The sequence below is a fragment of the Bufo gargarizans genome, chromosome 1, assembly GCF_014858855.1.
Source record: "Bufo gargarizans isolate SCDJY-AF-19 chromosome 1, ASM1485885v1, whole genome shotgun sequence".
Taxonomy (NCBI): Eukaryota; Metazoa; Chordata; class Amphibia; order Anura; family Bufonidae; genus Bufo; species Bufo gargarizans.
Window position 1 is genome coordinate 107216190 of NC_058080.1, and position 22377 is coordinate 107238566.

The window sequence follows — 22377 nt, forward strand, 5'->3', positions numbered from 1 at the left end:
CTGGGTTGAAATGCAATTCCCAATTTAGCAATTTCATAATTTAGTGGTTTCTTCTATATCAGAGCTATTTGAAATCTATCCCTAAAAGGGTATATAATATTCAAGGTGCACATAGGGTCATTCAGAATAACTTCACACACATGCTACTGTGCATTTCCAAGTCTAATTCTGTCAGTAAATCCATACCGGTCACCCAGTGCCTAAATACTAGGCCTCAAATTTATATCCCGCTAAATCTGTCGTTACCGCTGTACTGTTCTGGCTGGGCGAGTTATTTAGTGTCCGTCAAAGCACATTTTTTGTTCTGGGTTGAAATACAATTCCCAATTTAGCAATTTCATAATTTAGTGGTTTCTGCTATATCAGAGCTATTTGAAATCTATCCCTAAAAGGGTATATAATATTCAAGGTGCACATAGGGTCATTCAGAATAACTTCACACACACGCTACTGTGCATTTCCAAGTCTAATTCTGTCAGTAAATCCATACCGGTCACCCAGCGCCTAAATACTAGGCCTCAAATTTATATCCCGCTAAATCTGTCGTTACCGCTGTACTGTTGAGGCTGGGCAAGTACTTATTTAGTGTCCGTCAAAGCACATTTTTTGTTCTGGGTTGAAATACAATTCCCAATTTAGCAATTTCATAATTTAGTGGTTTCTGCTATATCAGAGCTATTTGAAATCTATCCCTAAAAGGGTATATAATATTCAAGGTGCACATAGGGTCATTCAGAATAACTTCACACACACGCTACTGTGCATTTCCAAGTCTAATTCTGTCAGAAAATCTATACCGGTCACCCAGCGCCTAAATACTAGGCCTCAAATTGATATTCAGCTGAATTTGAATACAATACATTGGGCCAAATAATATTTTTGTTGTTGTGGTGAACGATAACAATGAGGAAAACATCTAGTAAGGGACGCGGACGTGGACATGGTCGTGGTGGTGTTAGTGGACCCTCTGGTGCTGGGAGAGGACGTGGCCGTTCTGCCACATCCACACGTCCTAGTGTCCCAGTAGCCGCCAGAATTTACAGCGATATATGGTGGGGCCCAATGCCGTTCTAAGGATGGTAAGGCCTGAGCAGGTACAGGCATTAGTCAATTGGGTGGCCGACAGTGGATCCAGCACGTTCACATTATCTCCCACCCAGTCTTCTGCAGAAAGCGCACAGATGGCGCCTGAAAACCAACCCCATCAGTCTGTCACATCACCCCCATGCATACCAGGGAAACTGTCTCAGCCTCAAGTTATGCAGCAGTCTCTTATGCTGTTTGAAGACTCCGCTGGCAGGGTTTCCCAAGGGCATCCACCTAGGCCTTCCCCAGCGGTGAAAGACATAGAATGCACTGACGCACAACCACTTATGTTTCCTGATGATGAGGACATGGGAATACCACCTCAGCATGTCTCTGATGATGACGAAACACAGGTGCCAACTGATGCATCTTTTTGCAGTGTGCAGACTGAACAGGAGGTCAGGGATCAAGACTGGGTGGAAGACGATGCAGGGGACGATGAGGTCCTAGACCCCACATGGAATGAAGGTCGTGCCACTGACTTTCACAGTTCGGAGGAAGAGGCAGTGGTGAGACCGAGCCAACAGCGTAGCAAAAGAGGGAGCAGTGGGCAAAAGCAGAACACCCGCCGCCAAGAGACTCCGCCTGCTACTGACCGCCGCCATCTGGGACCGACCACCCCAAAGGCAGCTTCAAGGAGTTCCCTGGCATGGCACTTCTTCAAACAATGTGCTGACGACAAGACCCGAGTGGTTTGCACGCTGTGCCATCAGAGCCTGAAGCGAGGCATTAACATTCTGAACCTGAGCACAACCTGCATGACCAGGCACCTGCATGCAAAGCATGAACTGCAGTGGAGTAAACACCTTAAAACCAAGGAAGTCACTCAGGCTCCCCCTGCTACCTCTTCTGCTGCTGCCGCCTCGGCCTCTTCTGCTGCTGCCGCCTCGGCCTCTTCCTCCGCCTCTGGAGGAACGTTGGCACCTGCCGCCCAGCAAACAGGGGATGTACCACCAACACCACCACCACCTCCGTCACCAAGCATCTCAACCATGTCACACGGCAGCGTTCAGCTCTCCATCTCACAAACATTTGAGAGAAAGCGTAAATTCCCACCTAGCCACCCTCGATCCCTGGCCCTGAATGCCAGCATTTCTAAACTACTGGCCTATGAAATGCTGTCATTTAGGCTGGTGGACACAGACAGCTTCAAACAGCTCATGTCGCTTGCTGTCCCACAGTATGTTGTTCCCAGCCGCCACTACTTCTCCAAGAGAGCCGTGCCTTCCCTGCACAACCAAGTATCCGATAAAATCAAGTGTGCACTGCGCAACGCCATCTGTGGCAAGGTCCACCTAACCACAGATACGTGGACCAGTAAGCACGGCCAGGGACGCTATATCTCCCTAACTGCACACTGGGTAAATGTAGTGGCAGCTGGGCCCCAGGCGGAGAGCTGTTTGGCGCACGTCCTTCCGCCGCCAAGGATCACAGGGCAACATTCTTTGCCTCCTGTTGCCACCTCCTCCTACTCGACTTCCTCCTCCTCTTCTTCCACCTGCTCATCTAGTCAGCCACACACCTTCACCACCAACTTCAGCACAGCCCGGGGTAAACGTCAGCAGGCCATTCTGAAACTCATATGTTTGGGGGACAGGCCCCACACCGCACAGGAGTTGTGGCAGGGTATAGAACAACAGACCGACGAGTGGTTGCTGCCGGTGAGCCTCAAGCCCGGCCTGGTGGTGTGTGATAATGGGCGAAATCTCGTTGCAGCTCTGGGACTAGCCAGTTTGACGCACATCCCTTTCTTGGCGCATGTGCTGAATTTGGTGGTGCAGAAGTTCATTCACAACTACCCCGACATGTCAGAGCTGCTGCATAAAGTGCGGGCCGTCTGTTCGCGCTTCCGGCGTTCACATCCTGCTGCTGCTCGCCTGTCTGCGCTACAGCGTAACTTCGGCCTTCCCGCTCACCGCCTCATATGCGACGTGCCCACCAGGTGGAACTCCACCTTGCACATGCTGGACAGACTGTGCGAGCAGCAGCAGGCCATAGTGGAGTTTCAGCTGCAGCACGCACGGGTCAGTCGCACTACAGAACAGCACCACTTCACCACCAATGACTGGGCCTCCATGCGAGACCTGTGTGCCCTGTTGCGCTGTTTCGAGTACTCCACCAACATGGCCAGTGGCGATGACGCCGTTATCAGAGTTACAATACCACTTCTATGTCTCCTTGAGAAAACACTTAGGGCGATGATGGAAGAGGAGGTGGCCCAGGAGGAGGAGGAGGAGGAGGAGGAAGAGGGGTCATTTTTAGCACTTTCAGGCCAGTCTCTTCGAAGTGACTCAGAGGGAGGTTTTTGGCAACAGCAGAGGCCAGGTACAAATGTGGCCAGCCAGGGCCCACTACTGGAGGACGAGGAGGACGAGGATGAGGAGGAGGTGGAGGAGGATGAGGATGAAGCATGGTCACAGCGGGGTGGCACCCAACGCAGCTCGGGTCCATCACTGGTGCGTGGCTGGGGGGAAAGGCAGGACGATGACGATACGCCTCCCACAGAGGACAGCTTGTCCTTACCCCTGGGCAGCCTGGCACACATGAGCGACTACATGCTGCAGTGCCTGCGCAACGACAGCAGAGTTGCCCACATTTTAACCTGTGCGGACTACTGGGTTGCCACCCTGCTGGATCCACGCTACAAAGACAATGTGCCCACCTTACTTCCTGCACTGGAGCGTGATAGGAAGATGCGCGAGTACAAGCGCACGTTGGTAGACGCGCTACTGAGAGAATTCCCAAATGTCACAGGGGAACAAGTGGAAGCCCAAGGCCAAGGCAGAGGAGGAGCAAGAGGTCGCCAAGGCAGCTGTGTCACGGCCAGCTCCTCTGAGGGCAGGGTTAGCATGGCAGAGATGTGGAAAAGTTTTGTCAACACGCCACAGCTAACTGCACCACCACCTGATACGCAACGTGTTAGCAGGAGGCAACATTTCACTAACATGGTGGAACAGTACGTGTGCACACCCCTCCACGTACTGACTGATGGTTCGGCCCCATTCAACTACTGGGTCTCTAAATTGTCCACGTGGCCAGAGCTAGCCTTTTATGCTTTGGAGGTGCTGGCCTGCCCGGCGGCCAGCGTTTTGTCTGAACGTGTATTCAGCATGGCAGGGGGTGTCATTACAGACAAACGCAGCCGCCTGTCTACAGCCAATGTGGACAAGCTGACGTTCATAAAAATGAACCAGGCATGGATCCCACAGGACCTGTCCGTCCCTTGTCCAGATTAGACATTAACTACCTCCCCTTAACCATATATTATTGTACTCCAGGGCACTTCCTCATTCAATCCTATTTTTATTTTCATTTTACCATTATATTGCGAGGCTACCCAAATTTGAATGAACCTCTCCTCTGTCTGGGTGCCGGGGCCTAAATATATGCCAATGGACTGTTCCAATGTTGGGTGACGTGAAGCCTGATTCTCTGCTATGACATGCAGACTAATTCTCTGCTGACATGAAGCCAGATTCTCTGTTACGGGACCTCTCTCCTCTGCCTGGGTGCTGGGCCTAAATATATGCCAATGGACTGTTGCACTGGTGGCTGACGTGAAGCCTGATTGTCTGTTACGGGACCTCTCTCCTCTGCCTGGGTGCTGGGCCTAAATATCTGACAATAGACTGTTGCATTGGTGGCTGACGTGAAGCCTGATTCTCTGCTATGATATGAAGACTGATTCTCTGCTGACATGAAGCCAGATTGTCTGTTACGGGACCTCTCTCCTCTGCCTGGGTGCTGGGCCTAAATATCTGACAATGGACTGTTGCATTGGTGGCTGACGTGAAGCCTGATTCTCTGCTATGATATGAAGACTGATTCTCTGCTGACATGAAGCCAGATTGTCTGTTATGGGACCTCTCTCCTCTGCCTGGGTGCTGGGCCTAAATTTATGAAAATGGACTCTTACAGTGGTGGGTGACGTGAAGCCTGATTCTCTGCTAGGATATGAAGACTGATTCTCTGCTGACATGAAGCCAGATTGTCTGTTATGGGACCTCTCTCCTCTGCCTGGGTGCTGGGCCCAAATTTATGAAAATGGACTCTTACAGTGGTGGGTGACGTGAAGCCTGATTCTCTGCTATGATATGAAGACTTATTCTCTGCTGACATAAAGCCAGATTGTCAGTTACGGGACCTCTCTCCTCTGCCTGGGTGCTTGGCCTAAATTTATGACAATGGACTGTTGCACTGGTGGCTGACGTGAAGCCTGATTGTCTGTTACGGGACCTCTCTCCTCTGCCTGGGTGCTGGGCCTAAATATCTGACAATGGACTGTTGCATTGGTGGCTGACGTGAAGCCTGATTCTCTGCTATGATATGAAGACTGATTCTCTGCTGACATGAAGCCAGATTGTCTGTTACGGGACCTCTCTCCTCTGCCTGGGTGCTGGGCCTAAATATCTGACAATGGACTGTTGCATTGGTGGCTGACGTGAAGCCTGATTCTCTGCTATGATATGAAGACTGATTCTCTGCTGACATGAAGCCAGATTGTCTGTTACGGGACCTCTCTCCTCTGCCTGGGTGCTGGGCCTAAATATCTGACAATGGACTGTTGCATTGGTGGCTGACGTGAAGCCTGATTCTCTGCTATGATATGAAGACTGATTCTCTGCTGACATGATGCCAGATTGTCTGTTACGGGACCTCTCTCCTCTGCCTGGGTGCTTGGCCTAAATTTATGAAAATGGACTGTTGCAGTGGTGGCTGACGTGAAGCCTGATTCTCTGCTATGACATGCAGACTGATTCTCTGCTGACATGAAGCCAGATTCTCTGTTACGGGACCTCTCTCCTCTGCCTAGGTGCTGGGCCTAAATATATGCCAATGGACTGTTGCACTGGTGGCTGACGTGAAGCCTGATTGTCTATTACGGGACCTCTCTCCTCTGCCTGGGTGCTGGGCCTAAATATCTGACAATGGACTGTTGCATTGGTGGCTGACGTGAAGCCTGATTCTCTGCTATGATATGAAGACTGATTCTCTGCTGACATGAAGCCTGATTGTCTATTACGGGACCTCTCTCCTCTGCCTGGGTGCTTGGCCTAAATTTATGACAATGGACTGTTGCAGTGGTGGCTGACGTGAAGCCTGATTCTCTGCTATGATATGAAGACTGATTCTCTGCTGACATGAAGCCAGATTGTCTGTTACGGGACCTCTCTCCTCTGCCTGGGTGCTGGGCCTAAATATCTGACAATGGACTGTTGCATTGGTGGCTGACGTGAAGCCTGATTCTTTGCTATGATATGAAGACTGATTCTCTGCTGACATGAAGCCAGATTGTCTGTTACGGGACCTCTCTCCTCTGCCTGGGTGCTTGGCCTAAATTTATGAAAATGGACTGTTGCAGTGGTGGCTGACGTGAAGCCTGATTCTCTGCTATGACATGCAGACTGATTCTCTGCTGACATGATGCCAGATTCTCTATTACGGGACCTCTCTCCTCTGCCTGGGTGCTGGGCCTAAATATATGCCAATGGACTGTTGCACTGGTGGCTGACGTGAAGCCTGATTGTCTGTTACGGGTTCTCTCTCCTCTGCCTGGGTGCTGGGCCTAAATATCTGACAATGGACTGTTGCATTGGTGGCTGACGTGAAGCCTGATTCTCTGCTATGACATGCAGACTGATTCTCTGCTGACATGAAGCCAGATTGTCTGTTACGGGACCTCTCTCCTCTGCCTGGGTGCCGGGGCCTAAATATCTGAGAATTGACTGTTCCAGTGGTGGGTGACGTGAAGCCAGATTCTCTGCTATGGGACCTCTCTCCAATTGATTTTGGTTAATTTTTATTAATTTAATTTTTATTTTAATTCATTTCCCTATCCACATTTGTTTGCAGGGGATTTACCTACATGTTGCTGCCTTTTGCAGCCCTCTAGCCCTTTCCTGGGCTGTTTTACAGCCTTTTTAGTACCGAAAAGTTCGGGTCCTCATTGACTTCAATTGGGTTCGGGTTCGGGACGAAGTTCGGATCGGGTTCGGATCCCGAACCCGAACATTTCCGGGAAGTTCGGCCGAACTTCTCGAACCCGAACATCCAGGTGTTCGCTCAACTCTAGTGACTATCACATACGTGACACAAAGGGAGGGAAAAAGAAGGCTCTGTCTAAGGGAGAGGGAAAGGTGGTGACCCCTGACTCACCTTGCGGCTGGCACCTGACTGCCCTGCCGTCCCTTGACGGGTTCCTCACCCGTACGCAGATCGCGTGCCTAAAACCCTGGCTTTCCCTAAGATGAGCCATAGATAGTGAATAAGGTGGTGGGAACACTAGTCCGCACCACTAACTCTAAAGGAAAACACCAAGGGGAGGACAGACAATACAGACAACATATAATCCCAGGTGGGCGACAACAGAAGACAACAAAAAGCCCAACAGGGATCCGGAGGGTAACACTCTGGAACAACAACCAGGATTCACAGCTCCAGTGGGTCAGTATAGAAGTCCAGGCAGGAAGCTCTATATCTGGCAACCAGAGAAGTAAGAGAGGAGAATATAAGGAGATTGGGAGTGACAGACAAGAAACAGCTGAGGAGGAGAAGCTACGGATCCCTGAGTGAGACAAAAAGGATAGTAAGGCAAACACAGAAAACTATCATTAAGAAACAGCGTGATCTTTAGACATAGAGCGCGCAGCCACCCGCTGCGACTTCTTGACCCCGGGTATAACGGAGTCAGACGTGGCTCTTGACACCCTCGTGACAGTACCCCCCTTTCTACGAGGGGCCTCCGGACACTCAGGACCAGGTCTCTCAGGATGAAAGGCATGGAAAGCCTGAACTAACCTGTTGGCATTTACCTCTGACGCTGGAACCCACATTCTTTCCTCGGAGCCGTAACCCCTCCAATGCACCAGATACTGAAGAGAGCGGCAGACCAGACGAGAATTAACAATTTTGGATATTTGAAACTCCAGATTACCATCCACAGCAACAGGAGGGGGTGGCAGCGGTGACGGTTCTAGAGGTGGAACATACTTCTTGAGTAACGACTTATGGAAGACGTTATGGATCTTAAAAGTCTGAGGTAGCTCCAGGCGAAAAGCCACGGGGTTAATGACGGCTACTATTTTGTAAGGACCAATGAATCTAGGACCAAGTTTCCAAGAGGGAACCTTCAACTTAATATTCCTAGTAGATAACCACACATAGTCATTCACTCCTAGGTCCGGACCTGGAAACCGTTTCTTATCAGCCATGCATTTATATTTGTGGTCAGGACCTGGCGAGTGGAGGATGCCCAACCACCACCCCCCTGCCTAATTGGCCTGAGGTGTGCCTTGGCCTCACTAGGTCGGTATGCCTGAAAAAGGGGGCATACTCTGAAAGTGATGGTTGAATGACTGAATGAAGAATGGGAATGGGTGGGCAGGGGACGTCCGAATGTCGACGTGCTGCCTGTGGGATGCGGACCGCTTAAACAGGTACTGGTCCCTCCCACAAATCCAGGCTAGCCTGCGGCCAGCCTTAACACTTGTGGTCAGGACCTGGCGAGTGGAGGATGCCCAACCACCACCCCCCTGCCTAATTGGCCTGAGGTGTGCCTTGGCCTCACTAGGTCGGTATGCCTGAAAAAGGGGGCAAAATCCACCAGTGAGGGAAGGATGGCCTGACGTGCTATTCCGCCAATGTGCTGAATGCTTGGACCAGCTCTGCTAGTGGCTCCGGGATATACCGTACAAAGCACCCCGAGCGCCAGCGCCCTAAGTGTTTAATGATGTGCGCAGGAACTCCGTGCTTGGACGCTGCGGATGCCGCACCGATGCGGAAAGAATGCCCCGAGAATTGAGCCGGATTCAATCCTACACTAGTCAACAGGATGCGAATGTGTTTGATGAACTGGCTGGACGTCAGTGGACCAACAGGGAATGGAAGTAACGGGTCGGTGGGGCTGTGAAGACTAAGGGCCAGCAGGAGGTTGTCCAGGACTGCCACTGGACACCATGCATTTGTGGTCTGGAAAAACTTGACTACATGGCCGGGACCTACCTGCCTTGTTTTGCTGTGAGGCAACTGCAAATGAAAGTTACTGCCTGTCCTGACTAAATCTCCCTTGCGGAGCGCCACCGCCCCTTGTCTGGCCTGTGTCACTTCACCTGGTCTTAAAAACCCGTAAAACGCCAAGTACATGGCTGCCTTTATCACCAGACTGGGAAGGACTCCGAACGGCGACAATGCGACGTAATTGGTCGACGGACCGACTTGACCGTGACCTGACTTTTCTGAATGCCTCTGAGGATGGCCTTGATTGGGTGAGCTGAAAATATAGAGGGTCTGTCTGGCTCTTGAAGTGCCAAAAAATGCTGCACCCCAGCCAAATATAGCCTGATGGTGTTGTAGGATAAAGCCAACACCGAGTGACAATAAGACACGAAAGCCACCATATACTTGACCTGACCAGTGTCACCCCTGGGATATGCCAACTGGAAGTCTAAGAAAACTACCCACGCTCGGCGGTATGACTTCAATGTACTGGTCGACAAAGACTTTGTAATGAGTGAACTGGCGACCACCATCAGAGAGTCTAGTCCAAGACCAGCAGCCGCCAGTCCGGTACCGGGGTGCCCACTGAGTCTGCTTCTGGGTTCTGTAAGAAAAAGCGTGAAAAATCAAAATGAGATAAAGCATCAGCTGCAACATTGCTGACCCCGTCCAAAAACAGGGCATGAAAATGAAACCCCTGTTCCAGGGCTATCCAGGTCAACCTACGCATGAAGGACATGATGAGTAACGATTTGGATCTACCCTTGTTGATGATCTCTGCAGTCGCCATGTTGTCAGTGTGGAAAACCACTGTGTGACCCGACCACCTGTGCCCCCAAACTATAGCAGCTGCTACTATAGGGTAGATCTCGAACAATGCCGACGTCTCAGAAAACCCTGGCATCTGTAGTACATGCGTGGGCCATGAGCCGGCGAACCAATGTGAGCCAAATATGGCCGCGAAACCTATGGAGGCAGCTGCGTCTGAAAATACGTGTGGAGAATCAGAAGTGGCCCTTGGAATGAACATGGAAATGCCATTCCACCCGCTGAGAAATCTGTCCCACATGAACAGATCTGCTCGGGCATTGGCATTGAGGTGCACTGATGCGTCCAAATCGCTGGTCTGTTGGAGTAAGACTAACAATCTAGAAATGAAAGATCTACCCTGAGGAATGATCCTCATGGCAAAGTTTAACATGCCCAAGAGAGACTGCAACTCTCTCTTGGTGCAAACCTGAGACGTGAGCAGGGAACGTACGTCTGCCTTGATCCGGTCGAGTTTGTCTTGTGGCAGACTGGCCGACATGTCGCGTGAATCCAGGGAGATCCCCAAGAACGTGACAACCTGCGCAGGCCCTTCTGTCTTGTGGGCAGCCACCGGAATGTCTAACTCCTTGAAAACTCGCAAGAGAACCTGCAAGTCAACAGGAGCCCGTGAGGGATCTTCTATCAACAGAAAATCATCCAGGTAGTGAATGACATTCTGGCAACCCCGTACTTCCAACAAAATCCATTCCAGAGCCTGCGCTAACTTGTCAAACAGACTGGGGCTGCTCTTGGAACCAAACGTCAACTTGGTGGCGAAATAGTAAGCATCTCTCCATTTGATGCCATGCCACTGCCAGAGAGATGGGCTAATGGGCAGCAGTTTGAACGCATCAGAGACATCTGCTTTGGACAGCCAAGCACCCCTGCCTGTCTGTAGAATGACCTGGATAGCCTGGTCCACGGAAGTGTACTTCAATGAAAATTCCTCAGACGGAATCAATGAGTTGAGACTAGGAACGTGAGAAGAATGTGGAGCAGACAAGTCATAAATCAAACAAAATTTATTGGAGTATTTCCCCTGTACCACCCCCACCGGGCTCACCCTCCATGTGAAAAAAGGAGAGGACTGGAAAGGACCAATTATGAAGCCCTTCTCCAGCTCACTTGCCAACAGCAGATCCACCAGATCAGGATGTCTAGAAGCCGACTGCAGGTTGGGGCATTCATGAGTCTGCTGTGGTAAGGCGATGAGCCCAGTGTGGAACCCCCGTGAAAATCCTTCCACCAGAAAAGCGTGGAACGACTGAACCGGATGAAGCCGCAGCAGCTGGTCTAGTACCTCGACATTCACCCGGCTCAGTCATGCCGGCTTCACGGTGCAGACTGTGACCGGATGTGCCCTTAAACATGTGGCACAGATGTGCAGGAGCCTGCACTGGCTGAAATTGCAGACAGCATAGTTAAAGTTGTTGCAGAGCTGGGCTTTCCCCAAGTAATGAATGGGTCTCCCCAGCTTGTCAAACTGGGTTGACTGCTGGCTGGGACCCGGGTTGATCCCACCTCTGGAGGTACTGGGGGCAGCTGTAAGGTCAGCCAATGGGCACCAGGCGGTAGTATGAGCAGGAGACTGACATGTGGCGCACACCGGGGACTTCAAACTGGCGAAGTGCCTACAAAATAACTCCATGTCAATATTGCTCCAGTCCGTGACTACCTGGAACTGGGCCCAAATGGCTGCAGCTTTGGCCGAGAAGGACCTATGATAATCGTAGAACGCTGTGCCCCCGTACTTGTGCGCCAAATCTACCACCCTGTAGAGGTAAATGTCCAACTCTTCTCTCCTGTTGGGGCTGGCAGAACACACAACGTCTCTGAATAGGCTGAAAGCCAGGACGAACTCAGCCAGGGTCAGCTTGCGACTGAGCCTGGGGTCTTTGGCCTTGAGTACTACTGACAACTCGCTACAGCCGAAGGACTTGTTTTCTGTAACGTCGTGGGACGTAATTAACAAGGATGCCAAGTTGACATCCTTGCCCTCTAGGATGTCCTTCTTAATACTGGGCCTGACAAATACACCGGCGCCACAGAAGGCACTCCCCCGCCCTGTGACAGGTTGGCTGTTGAAAGTAGAGTAGGCACGGTACCTGTGACCACAGCCGGAGGTGCCGCGCCACCAGCTGGCCCAACTGCAGGGGGGGGGGTCGCGACGCTGTTCCATTACTTCCATCCGGGCTTGTAAATCCTGGATGGAACTAGTGAGTGTGTTTAACACCGAGTGGATCTGTACCAAGGAATTGGTGATGGTGGTATTGTCGCCGGAAGCAGCCGGCCTGGCTTGTGGTGTAGCGGGAAAGAGCAGTCTAAATAATTCCGCCTTTCTGTCTGTAGCCGCAAATGGAATCCCTCTCCTGAGCAATTCAGCCGTCAACCTAGGCACAGTCCAAGCCCTGAGGGATGGAGTGCTGCCGTGTTCGGACCCTCTTGGAGACGGAGGCAAGGACACAAACTCTTCAATATCTGAAGGCTGAGACATGACGACTGAAACCACACAACAACAACAACGGAGAAAGGGAGAGAGAAAAAAAAAAAAAACCTGTTAACCCTACGACCTGCTGCCCATAAGCCGACAGACAAGGTGACAGAAACCAACCTCCCCCCAACAGCGTGGAACGTTTGACAAGAAGCCGACGAGGCTGACAGGGAGTATGATAGTCGTTTCCACTGACGTATGAGACGAGCCCGAGTATGTCAGAATCTGTGACGTGGCAGATTCATTAAAAACGAACACTGCGGGCTAACGAACCTACAGACGTGGTAGGTGATGTATGTAAGTATAGGATTTGTGGAAAACAGACCGTATGACGTATGACACTACACTACGAGATGATGTGAAGAGTCTCTGACTGTCGTGCGAGAGTGTGGCTGTACTAGCGAATGTACCTATGCTAGTGATGTATGTATGCAGCTTGGTGGAAAACGGTTTCCACCTTACATTGGTATTTTTTATTTATTTATTTATTTATTTTTCTCTCTATTTGTTTATTTAATTTTATTTTTATATTTTTTTCCACGCCCCCCAATTGTTTATTTATTTATTTAATTATATATATATATTTTTTTTTTTTTTTTTTTTTTTACGTCAAATCTACCTCATGTGCAGAACTACGTGTCTAAGGTATGCATGTAGTGTATGTCAGGAGTGAACAACGTATGCAGAACCAGACCTTAGCAAGCAAATAACACAGTTGGCACCAGGACCCAGCCACTAGAGCCCAATCATGCTGTGCCCAGGTAACTCGCAGCCCCCAAGTGTGAACTTGACATGCAGAACGAGCTGTAGGTACTGAGCAGGCAATGAGCTATAACCACAAAGCAATGCTGCCCCCTGGTGCCAAGACTTGAAACACATGTGCCTGATCGCAATGAGGAGAAGCGATCCTCCGGCACACTTGCCCCTATCCACGCAACCTCCTACCCTCCCTCACATTACCAATCTCCCTGAACAAACCAGCGATCCGAAATAGCTAGACTTGAATAGACCGGCAGCTGCAGGCTGAAACGAAGGCACCACCCGGCGTCTCGGAGCTCCAACTCGTGGCGGGACGCTTGATGATGACGTCACACCCGGAAGTAGCCTGCGGCCAGCCTTAACACTTACCTCCCATATTTTTCAAGTTAGCTTGCACCTTCTGCCATACAGATGAAAGAGATGAAGAAAACCGTTCCTCTTCGGGAACCCCAGAAGAGACCCCCTCTTTGAAAGTACAGAATTGGGGATGAAAACCATATGCACCAAGAAATGGTGACTTGCCAGTGGATTCCTGATGGCGATTATTTATGGCAAACTCGGCTAACGGTAAATATGATGACCACACCTCTTGATTTTCAGACACAAAACACCTTAGATATGTCTCAAGGTTTTGGTTGGTACGCTCAGTCTGTCCATTCGACTGAGGATGGAAAGCTGAGGAAAAAGATAAGTGTACCCTTAAACGGGAACAAAAAGCTTTCCAAAACTTAGAAATAAATTGGGTTCCCCGATCCGAAACCACATCGGAAGGGACCCCGTGAAGCTTCACGATTTCACTGATGAACACCTGAGCAAGAGTCTTAGCATTAGGAAGTGCGGGTAACGCAATGAAGTGTACCATTTTGCTAAACCTGTCTACTACAACCAAGATAACTGTTTTACCTGCAGACAAAGGTAAGTCAGTGATGAAATCCATTGACAGATGTGTCCATGGCCTATTGGGAATGACAAGTGGCAATAAAGACCCTGCAGGACGTGCATGAGAGACTTTCGCGCGTGCACAAGTAGAACAAGTAGACACAAAATCCATTACATCCTGACGCAACCTTGGCCACCAAAAACGACGAGACAATAGCTCCAAGGTTGCTTTACTACCTGGGTGCCCAGCAAGTGCCGAATTATGAGGTTCCTTTAATAATTCGAGATGCAGGTTTAACGGTACAAACAATTTCTCTGAGGGGCAAGAGACCGGGGCGTCCCCCTGGGCCTCTAACACCTTCCCCTCTAGAACAGAGTGTACAGCAGAGACAACCACTCCTCTTTGTAAAATGGGTACCGGATCACTAACATTACCCCCTCCAGGGAAACTACGAGATAATGCGTCTGCCTTGGTATTTTTTGCCCTAGGACGATAGGTGATGACAAAGTTAAACCTGATAAAAAATAGCAACCACCTAGCTTGTCTAGGGGTGAGACGCTTAGCCGATTCGAGGTACAGAAGGTTTTTGTGATTCGTAATCACCGTAACGGGGTGGATTGCTCCCTCTAAGAAGTGACGCCATTCTTCAAACGCTAGCTTAATTGCTAATAGTTCCCTATTTCCAATATCATAGTTTTTCTCAGCTGTAGATAATTTTTGGGAAAAGAAAGCGCAAGGACGCCATTTGCCAGGAGACGGACCCTGAGACAGTACAGCCCCCACTCCCACCTCTGACGCATCTACTTCAACAATAAAAGGCTGGGAGACATTGGGTTGAATTAGAACAGGTGCCGAAGTAAATCTCTCTTTTAGAGAGGAAAATGCAATTTTAGCGGCGTCAGACCATTTAGAAAAATCAGTCCCCTTCTTAGTCATGTCAGTAAGGGGTTTGACGATCACTGAATAATTTTTAATGAACTTTCTATAGAAATTTGCGAAACCCAAAAACCGTTGTAGAGCTTTAAGGTTCTCAGGAAGATCCCAATCTAAAATTGCCTGGACCTTCCTAGGATCCATACGGAAACCTGAAGCAGATAATAGATATCCTAGGAACTGTATTTCCTGAACGGCAAAGACACACTTTTCAATTTTTGCATATGATTTATTCGTTCGTAGGACCTGCAGTACCTGTCTGACATGTACTTCATGTGTTTTCAGATCAGCCGAATAAATTAAGATATCATCTAGGTATATCACCACAAACCTGCCGATAAGATGACTAAAAATATCATTAACGAAATGTTGGAAGACAGCAGGAGCATTGGTCAGACCGAAAGGCATGACTAAATTTTCATAATGCCCCTCAGGGGTGTTAAAAGCTGTCTTCCACTCATCCCCTTTCTTGATACGAATCAGATTGTAGGCCCCCCTAAGATCAAGTTTGGAGAACCACTTAGCACCCGCAATCTGATTAAAAAGGTCAGGAATGAGAGGAAGAGGGTATGCTCGTGGAAATCTAGGCAAGGACGCAGGCCCCCATCTTTCTTTTTAACAAAGGAAAACCCTGCAGCCACGGGTGAAGAAGAGGGTCTGATGTGTCCCTTAGCCAGACTCTCGGAGATATAATCTTTCATGGCTTGTCTCTCGGGACCCGAAAGATTATATAACCTGGTCTTGGGTAATTTTGCACCGGGAATCAGGTTAACTGGGCAATCATAAGGACAGTGAGGTGGTAACTTCTGACAACCCTTTTCAGAAAAAACGTCCTCAAAGTCTGAAATAAATGTAGGAAAGGGTAGCTATGGAGGCGACTAAGCAATTGTTATTTAAGCAATTTTCTCTGCAATGCTCACTCCACTCTAATATCTCCCTGGCCTGCCAATCCACCACAGGATTGTGCGCTACCAACCAGGGAAGACCCAATACCACAAAAGAGGGAAGGCCCTCCAGAACGTAACATGAAAGACACTCATTATGGTGGTCCCCTACCCGAAGGTGTAAGTTATGGACAATGTGAGTGAGGTTTCTCTGAGACAGAGGAGCAGAATCAATAGCGAATATGGGAATAGGTCTCTGCAGCGTACAGAGAGACAAACCCATAGTGCGGGCAAAATGGGCATCAATCAAATTTACCCCTGCTCCACTGTCTAAAAAGAAAGAAATAGTCTCCGTCTTAACACCAAAAACAATAACCGCTGGCAACACAAATTGAGATGTTCGTATGGAGGAAACGTATACCCCCCGGCTGACATCCTCCGCACAGCCTGGGGTTAGTGGTTCTGACGTTCTTTTGTTTTTGAGAAAGGAAGGACAGACATTAATGAAATGACCCCTTTCCCCACAGAAAAAACAAGCCCCACGCCTACGGCGAGCCTCAGGAGGATGGACCTGACGAGTAGTTCCTCCTAGCTGCATTGGCTCGTCTAGGTCAGTACAGACTAACTGCTGCTTAGGAGAGGTTACCAATTGCTCAGGAATTTTCAATCTCTCCCTAAGACGTCTATCTATTCTGATAGAGAGGGACATAACAGCATCAAGGGAAAGGGGAGTCTCATACAGTGCAAGCGCATCCTTAACCCTTTCGGATAACCCAGAGCAGAACTGACTCCTGAGAGCCGGGTCATTCCACTGAGTATCCGTAGCCCACCTACGGAACTCTGAGCAATATTCCTCTGCTGGCCGATCTCCCTGTAGGAGTCTCCGTAACTTTGACTCAGCCAGGGCGACTCAGTCAGGGTCATCATATATGAGACCCAAGGCCCCAAAAAAATTGATCCACTGACCGGAGAGCCTGGGAACCAGGGGTAAAGAGAACGCCCAGGATTGCGGGTCCCCCTGAAGCAGGGAAATAACAATCCCCACCCGCTGTTCTTCATTACCAGAGGAGTAAGGGCGCAGCTTAAAATATAATTTACAGGCCTCACGGAACGTCACAAACTTGTCCCTTCCCCCAGAAAATCTGTCAGGAAGAACAACCTTGGGTTCGGCAACAACCTGGTTACCCATAGCAACTGCTGGGCTTGCGGCCTGCTGCATTTGCTGCTGTTGCTGGAGGACCGACGCCTTCAATCCTGCCATCTTCAAAGACAGGCCTTGAAGTTGTTTTGACAAAGCAGAAATAGGATCCATACTGGATTCTAAATAGAGAGAGAAAAAAAATAAGGGCCAGATATAATATTACGACCGGCGTGCCTATCACATACGTGACACAAAGGGAGGGAAAAGGGAAGGCTCTGTCCAAGGGAGAGGGAAAGGTGGTGACCCCTGACTCCCCTTGCGGCTGGCACCTGACCCTGCTGTCCCTAGACGGGTTCCTCACCCGTACGCCGATCGCGTGCCTAAAACCCTGGCTTTCCCTAAGATGAGCCCTAGATAGTGAATAGGGCGGTGGGAACACTAGTCCGCACCACTAACTCTAAAGGAAAACACCAAGGGGAGGACAGACAATACAGACAACATATAATCCCAGGTGGGCGACAACAGAAGACAACAAAAAGCCCAACAGGGATCCGGAGGGTAACACTCTGGAACAACAACCAGGATTCACAGCTCCAGTGGGTCAGTATAGAAGTCCAGGCAGGAAGCTCTATATCTGGCAACCAGAGAAGTGAGAGAGGAGAATATAAGGAGATTGGGAGTGACAGACAAGAAACAGCTGAGGAGGAGAAGCTACGGATCCCTGAGTGAGACAAAAAGGATAGTAAGGCAAACACAGAAAACTATCATTAAGAAACAGCGTGATCTTTAGACATAGAGCTCGCAGCCACCCGCTGCAACTTCCTGACCCAGGGTATAACGGAGTCAGACGTGGCTCTTGACACCCTCGTGACATTTTCAAACTGAAATAGGACACTAAACTCTTTCACCAATAAATGCAAGAGTGAAGTGCATACATTTTTTTTTTCTTTTTGTACTGAAATAGGACACTGAACCCTTTTACCACATATAACTACAGAAGTGAAATGCATATATATTTTTCCTTTTTTATACTGAAATAGGACACTAAACTCTTTCACTAATAAATGCAACAGTGAAGTGTGCATATATTTTTCCTTTTTGCACTGAAATAGGCCACAAAACTGTTTCACAAATAAATACAACAGTAAAGTGGATATATATATTTTTTTTTTGTACTGAAATAGGACACTGAACCCTTTTACCACATATAACAGCAAAAGTGAAATGCGTATATATTTTTCCTTTTTGTACTGAAATAGGCCACTAAACTCTTTCACAAATAAATGCAACAGTGAAGTGCGTATATATTTTTTTCCTTTTTGTATTGAAATAGGACACTGAACCCTTTTACCACATATAACTGCAGAAGTGAAATGCGTATGTATTTTTCCTTTTTTGTACTGAAATAGGACACTAAACTCTTTCACGAATAAATGCAACAGTGAAGTGTGCATATATGTTTCCTTTTTACACTGAAATAGGCCACAAAACTCTTTCACAAATAAATGCAAAAGGGAAGTGCGTATATTTTTTTCCTTTTTGTACTGAAGTAGGACTCTGAACCCTTTCACCACATATAACTGCAGAAGTGAAATGCATATATATTTTTCCTTATTGTACGTAAATAGGCCACTAAACTCGTTCATAAATAAATGCAACAGTGAAGTGCGTATATTTTTTTGCTTTCTGTACTGAAATAGGACACTGAACGCTTTCACCACATATTACTGCAGAAGTCAAATGCGTATATATTGTTACTTTTGTACTGAAATAGGCCACTAAACTCTTTCACAAATAAATGCAACATTGAAGTGTGTATATTTTTTTCCTTTTTGTACTGAAATAGGACACTGTACCCTTTTACCACATATAACTGCAGAAGTGAAATGTATCTATATTATTCCTTTTTTGTACTGAAATTGGACACTAAACTTTTTCACCAATAAATGCAACAGTTAAGTGTGTATATATTTTTCATTTTTGCACTGAAATAGGCCACAAAGCTCTTTCACAAATAAATGCAACAGTGAAGTGCATATATTTATTTCCTTTTTGTACTGAAATAGGACACTGAACCCTTTCACCACATATAACTGCAGAAGGGAAATGTGTATATATGTTTCCTTTTTGTACTGAAATAGGCCACTAAACTCTTTCACAAATAAATGCAACAGTGAAATGCAATTTTTTTTCCTTTTTGTGCTGAAATAGGACACTGAATGCTTTCACCACATATAAATGCAGAAGTGAAATGTGTATATATATTTTTCTTTCTTTTTCCACAGATATAAGCCACTAAAGGCTTTTCAACATAGCACTTGCACCCCAATAATAAGAACAAATTGATAGAATGCCAGAGCTGTATAATTGCTATTTGGATCCCCATATAATGTTTCCCATTTCTTGTAAATTGCTTTCTTTTCTCACAATGAAGTTTTTCTAGCACTGTTCCAGGCGACTTCAGACGTCTCTCCCTGCACTAAAATGCTGTGAAATGATTCCTCCCTATCCTTTCCCTGCACTTGTAAATCACTTTTCTGGCACTGTCCCTAGTGCCTTCTGATGTCTCTCCCTGCACTAAGATGCTGTGAAATGATTCCTCACTATTCTTTCCCTGCAGTTATAAATAGTCTTTTCAGGGTTTTTTTTACAATGAGGTTTTTCCTATTGCTGTCCCTAGTGCCTTCTCACATCTGTCCCAGAACTAAATGTCTGACTCTAAGATGGCCACCGTATTTATAGGGCTGTGACATCACAGGTTCGCTCATCTCTAATCATCATCATCGAGTTGTGTCTGCATGTCACTGATGTCCTCCTCAACCATCTCTGGGTCAGTGTCACGGCTGAGGATGGGGGAAATCCTCAGCCGTGCGATGATGGTGGATGTCCAGTCGCTACTTGACCAGGACCACAGAATTAGGGAGCAGGTCACCTCCTATTGCGTCACTAACGCTGACCCTGTCTCCTGTCAGTATGAGCCGACCTTGATGGTAGGAGGGCTCATACGCTGGAACCTTATAGTCCCTACAAGCCCTCAAGTCGGCCCTGAACTAGAGAACAGAGTAAGACAACCCACTCCTCCTAGACACGGAGGAGCAGGAGTCTCACTGGCCAAGCAGCATGAAGAAGGGAACATCAACAGGCCTATGGATATGGCAGGTGCTGCACTAGTTCCAGCCACCTGCCACAGCCTTGCTGACTGGGTCCGTGTGCAGGGAAGCTGGAGTCCACAAACAATACAACTATAACTCCACACACACACATCCACACACAGGAACCCAGATCCATAGCTGCACAGAATAGTAAAGGAAAACATAAACTGAACATCACACAAACTTAAACCTATGACCGGAAGGGTGGCCCTTACAAGAAGGAGGAAATCACAGGAGGCTGCTACAGCAAAGCATGACTGAAGCAACCTACTGAGCCATGGTGAAGTGAGAGGCTTTAAAGGCCTAAGAGGCCACACCCAAGGGTCAGACACACCCAGTGCCTCACACACACACTGGGAAGGGAGTTAACCCTTCCAGCACCAGAGAAGGGAAACACCACTTAAAGGAAAAGTGTCCAACAGTACCAACACACTGTGGTTGTTGCCGCTGGCAACGACATGGGTGGCAACCGTGTCCTGGGAGATAGCCCGGAGGCCGGGACACTGCCACCACATGTACAGACAGCCAAACGTTGCCACGGGCAACCACAGTGCAGGAAAAGTGTCAGTGCACACAACACACTACACAGAGTGCACACAGACAAACATCGGTGCATCCATACACGCACACAGACTCCAAAGGGACCGCACACACACCTGTTGTCTGCGGCAACCGCACCTGAGACAAGAAACATCATGCCTCAAGCTGCGGTTGAAACAACAACCCAAACCGCGGGCAACAGTATGCGGCTCCCAAGGAGTCACTGTCATGGCCATGGCCGTGACAGTCAGGAGCCTGACCGCTTGCAACACCAGCTCCCACACCACTCTCCTCATGACTACTTGCCCGCCTAGCGAAGGAAGCGATGGACGTCTACTCCAGATCTTGGCTGAGCAGTAGCTGCTTACTGCCCTCTAGTAGCTCTTCCTCGCTGAAAAGTGGAGCCGAGCCTACGGCATAAAATACTTCTCGCGGTGAGGGAATTGAAAGTGAGAGAGGAAGTTTCAGGACAGGTGGGGGCACAGGGACTGCTCTCGGGCCATGCCAACTAAGCGTTGTATAAGAGGAACCCACCGACTCTTGGCTGGAGGGTGTCGGATGTCACTTGGGACGAAGTGGGTGACTGAGTCAACCATTCAAGAACTGCTGGGTTGCTGGTCAAGACACGACAGCTAGATGACACCGGGAGCTCAGGCCTCTTGCTGCGACCCCTGCTGTCACTCCCCTTACTCTGCTGCGACCTCTGCCTGCATCAGAAACATTTAGACCTCTGCCACTCCCCTGTGCAGGGCCTGGCACTTCTCTGTCTGACATACTGTTAGATCAAATAACCAAATGTTAGATCAAATATTTTTGATTTTGCCAATAATGCACGGCGAACAGGTCTTTAGTCTTTAGAGTATATCACTGCACCGCTGAACTGCAATTAGGTCCTAATGATTTTCTACCTATAAACAACACAAAAGGCTTTTCAACAGATAAGTGCAATGCTGGACGGCAAATATATTTTTATTTTGCCACTAATACATGTCAAACAGGGCTGTAGAATATAGCACTGCACCGCTGAACGGCAATAAGGCCCTAATTATTTTCTACCTTTAAACAACACAAAAGGCTTTTCAACAGATAAGTGCAACACTGGACGGCGAAAATATATTTTTATTTTGCCACTTATACATGGCAAACAGGGCTGTAGAATATATCACTGGTACCGCTGGGCAGCAATTAGGCCCTAATTTTTTTTCTACTTTTACACTACACAAAAGGCTTTCAAACAGATAAGTGCAACGCTGGACGGCAAATATATTTTTATGTCACCACTAATACACTGCAAACAGGGCTGCAGAATATATCATTGCACCGCACAAGGGCAAATATATTTTTCTTTTACCACTAATACACGGCAAAAAGGGCTTAACATATAACTGTACCGCACAAGTGCAAATAAAATGTACTGTAGAAATATTTTCTTGTAATAAACCCTGTTAACGAATCAGTTTGCATTCTGAATGGAAAAGGATCTTCTCAGAATGCACCAGTTTGCATCAGTTAAGTCTCCATTCCGCTTTGGAGACGGACACCAAAAAGCTGCTTGCGTCGTTTTGGTGTCCGTCTGATGAAATTGAGCCAAACGGATCTGTCCTGGCACACAATGTAAGTCAATGGGGACAAATCCGTTTTCACTGACACAATCAGGCACAATAGAAAACAAATCCGTCCTCCATTGACTTTTAAATGGTGTTCAA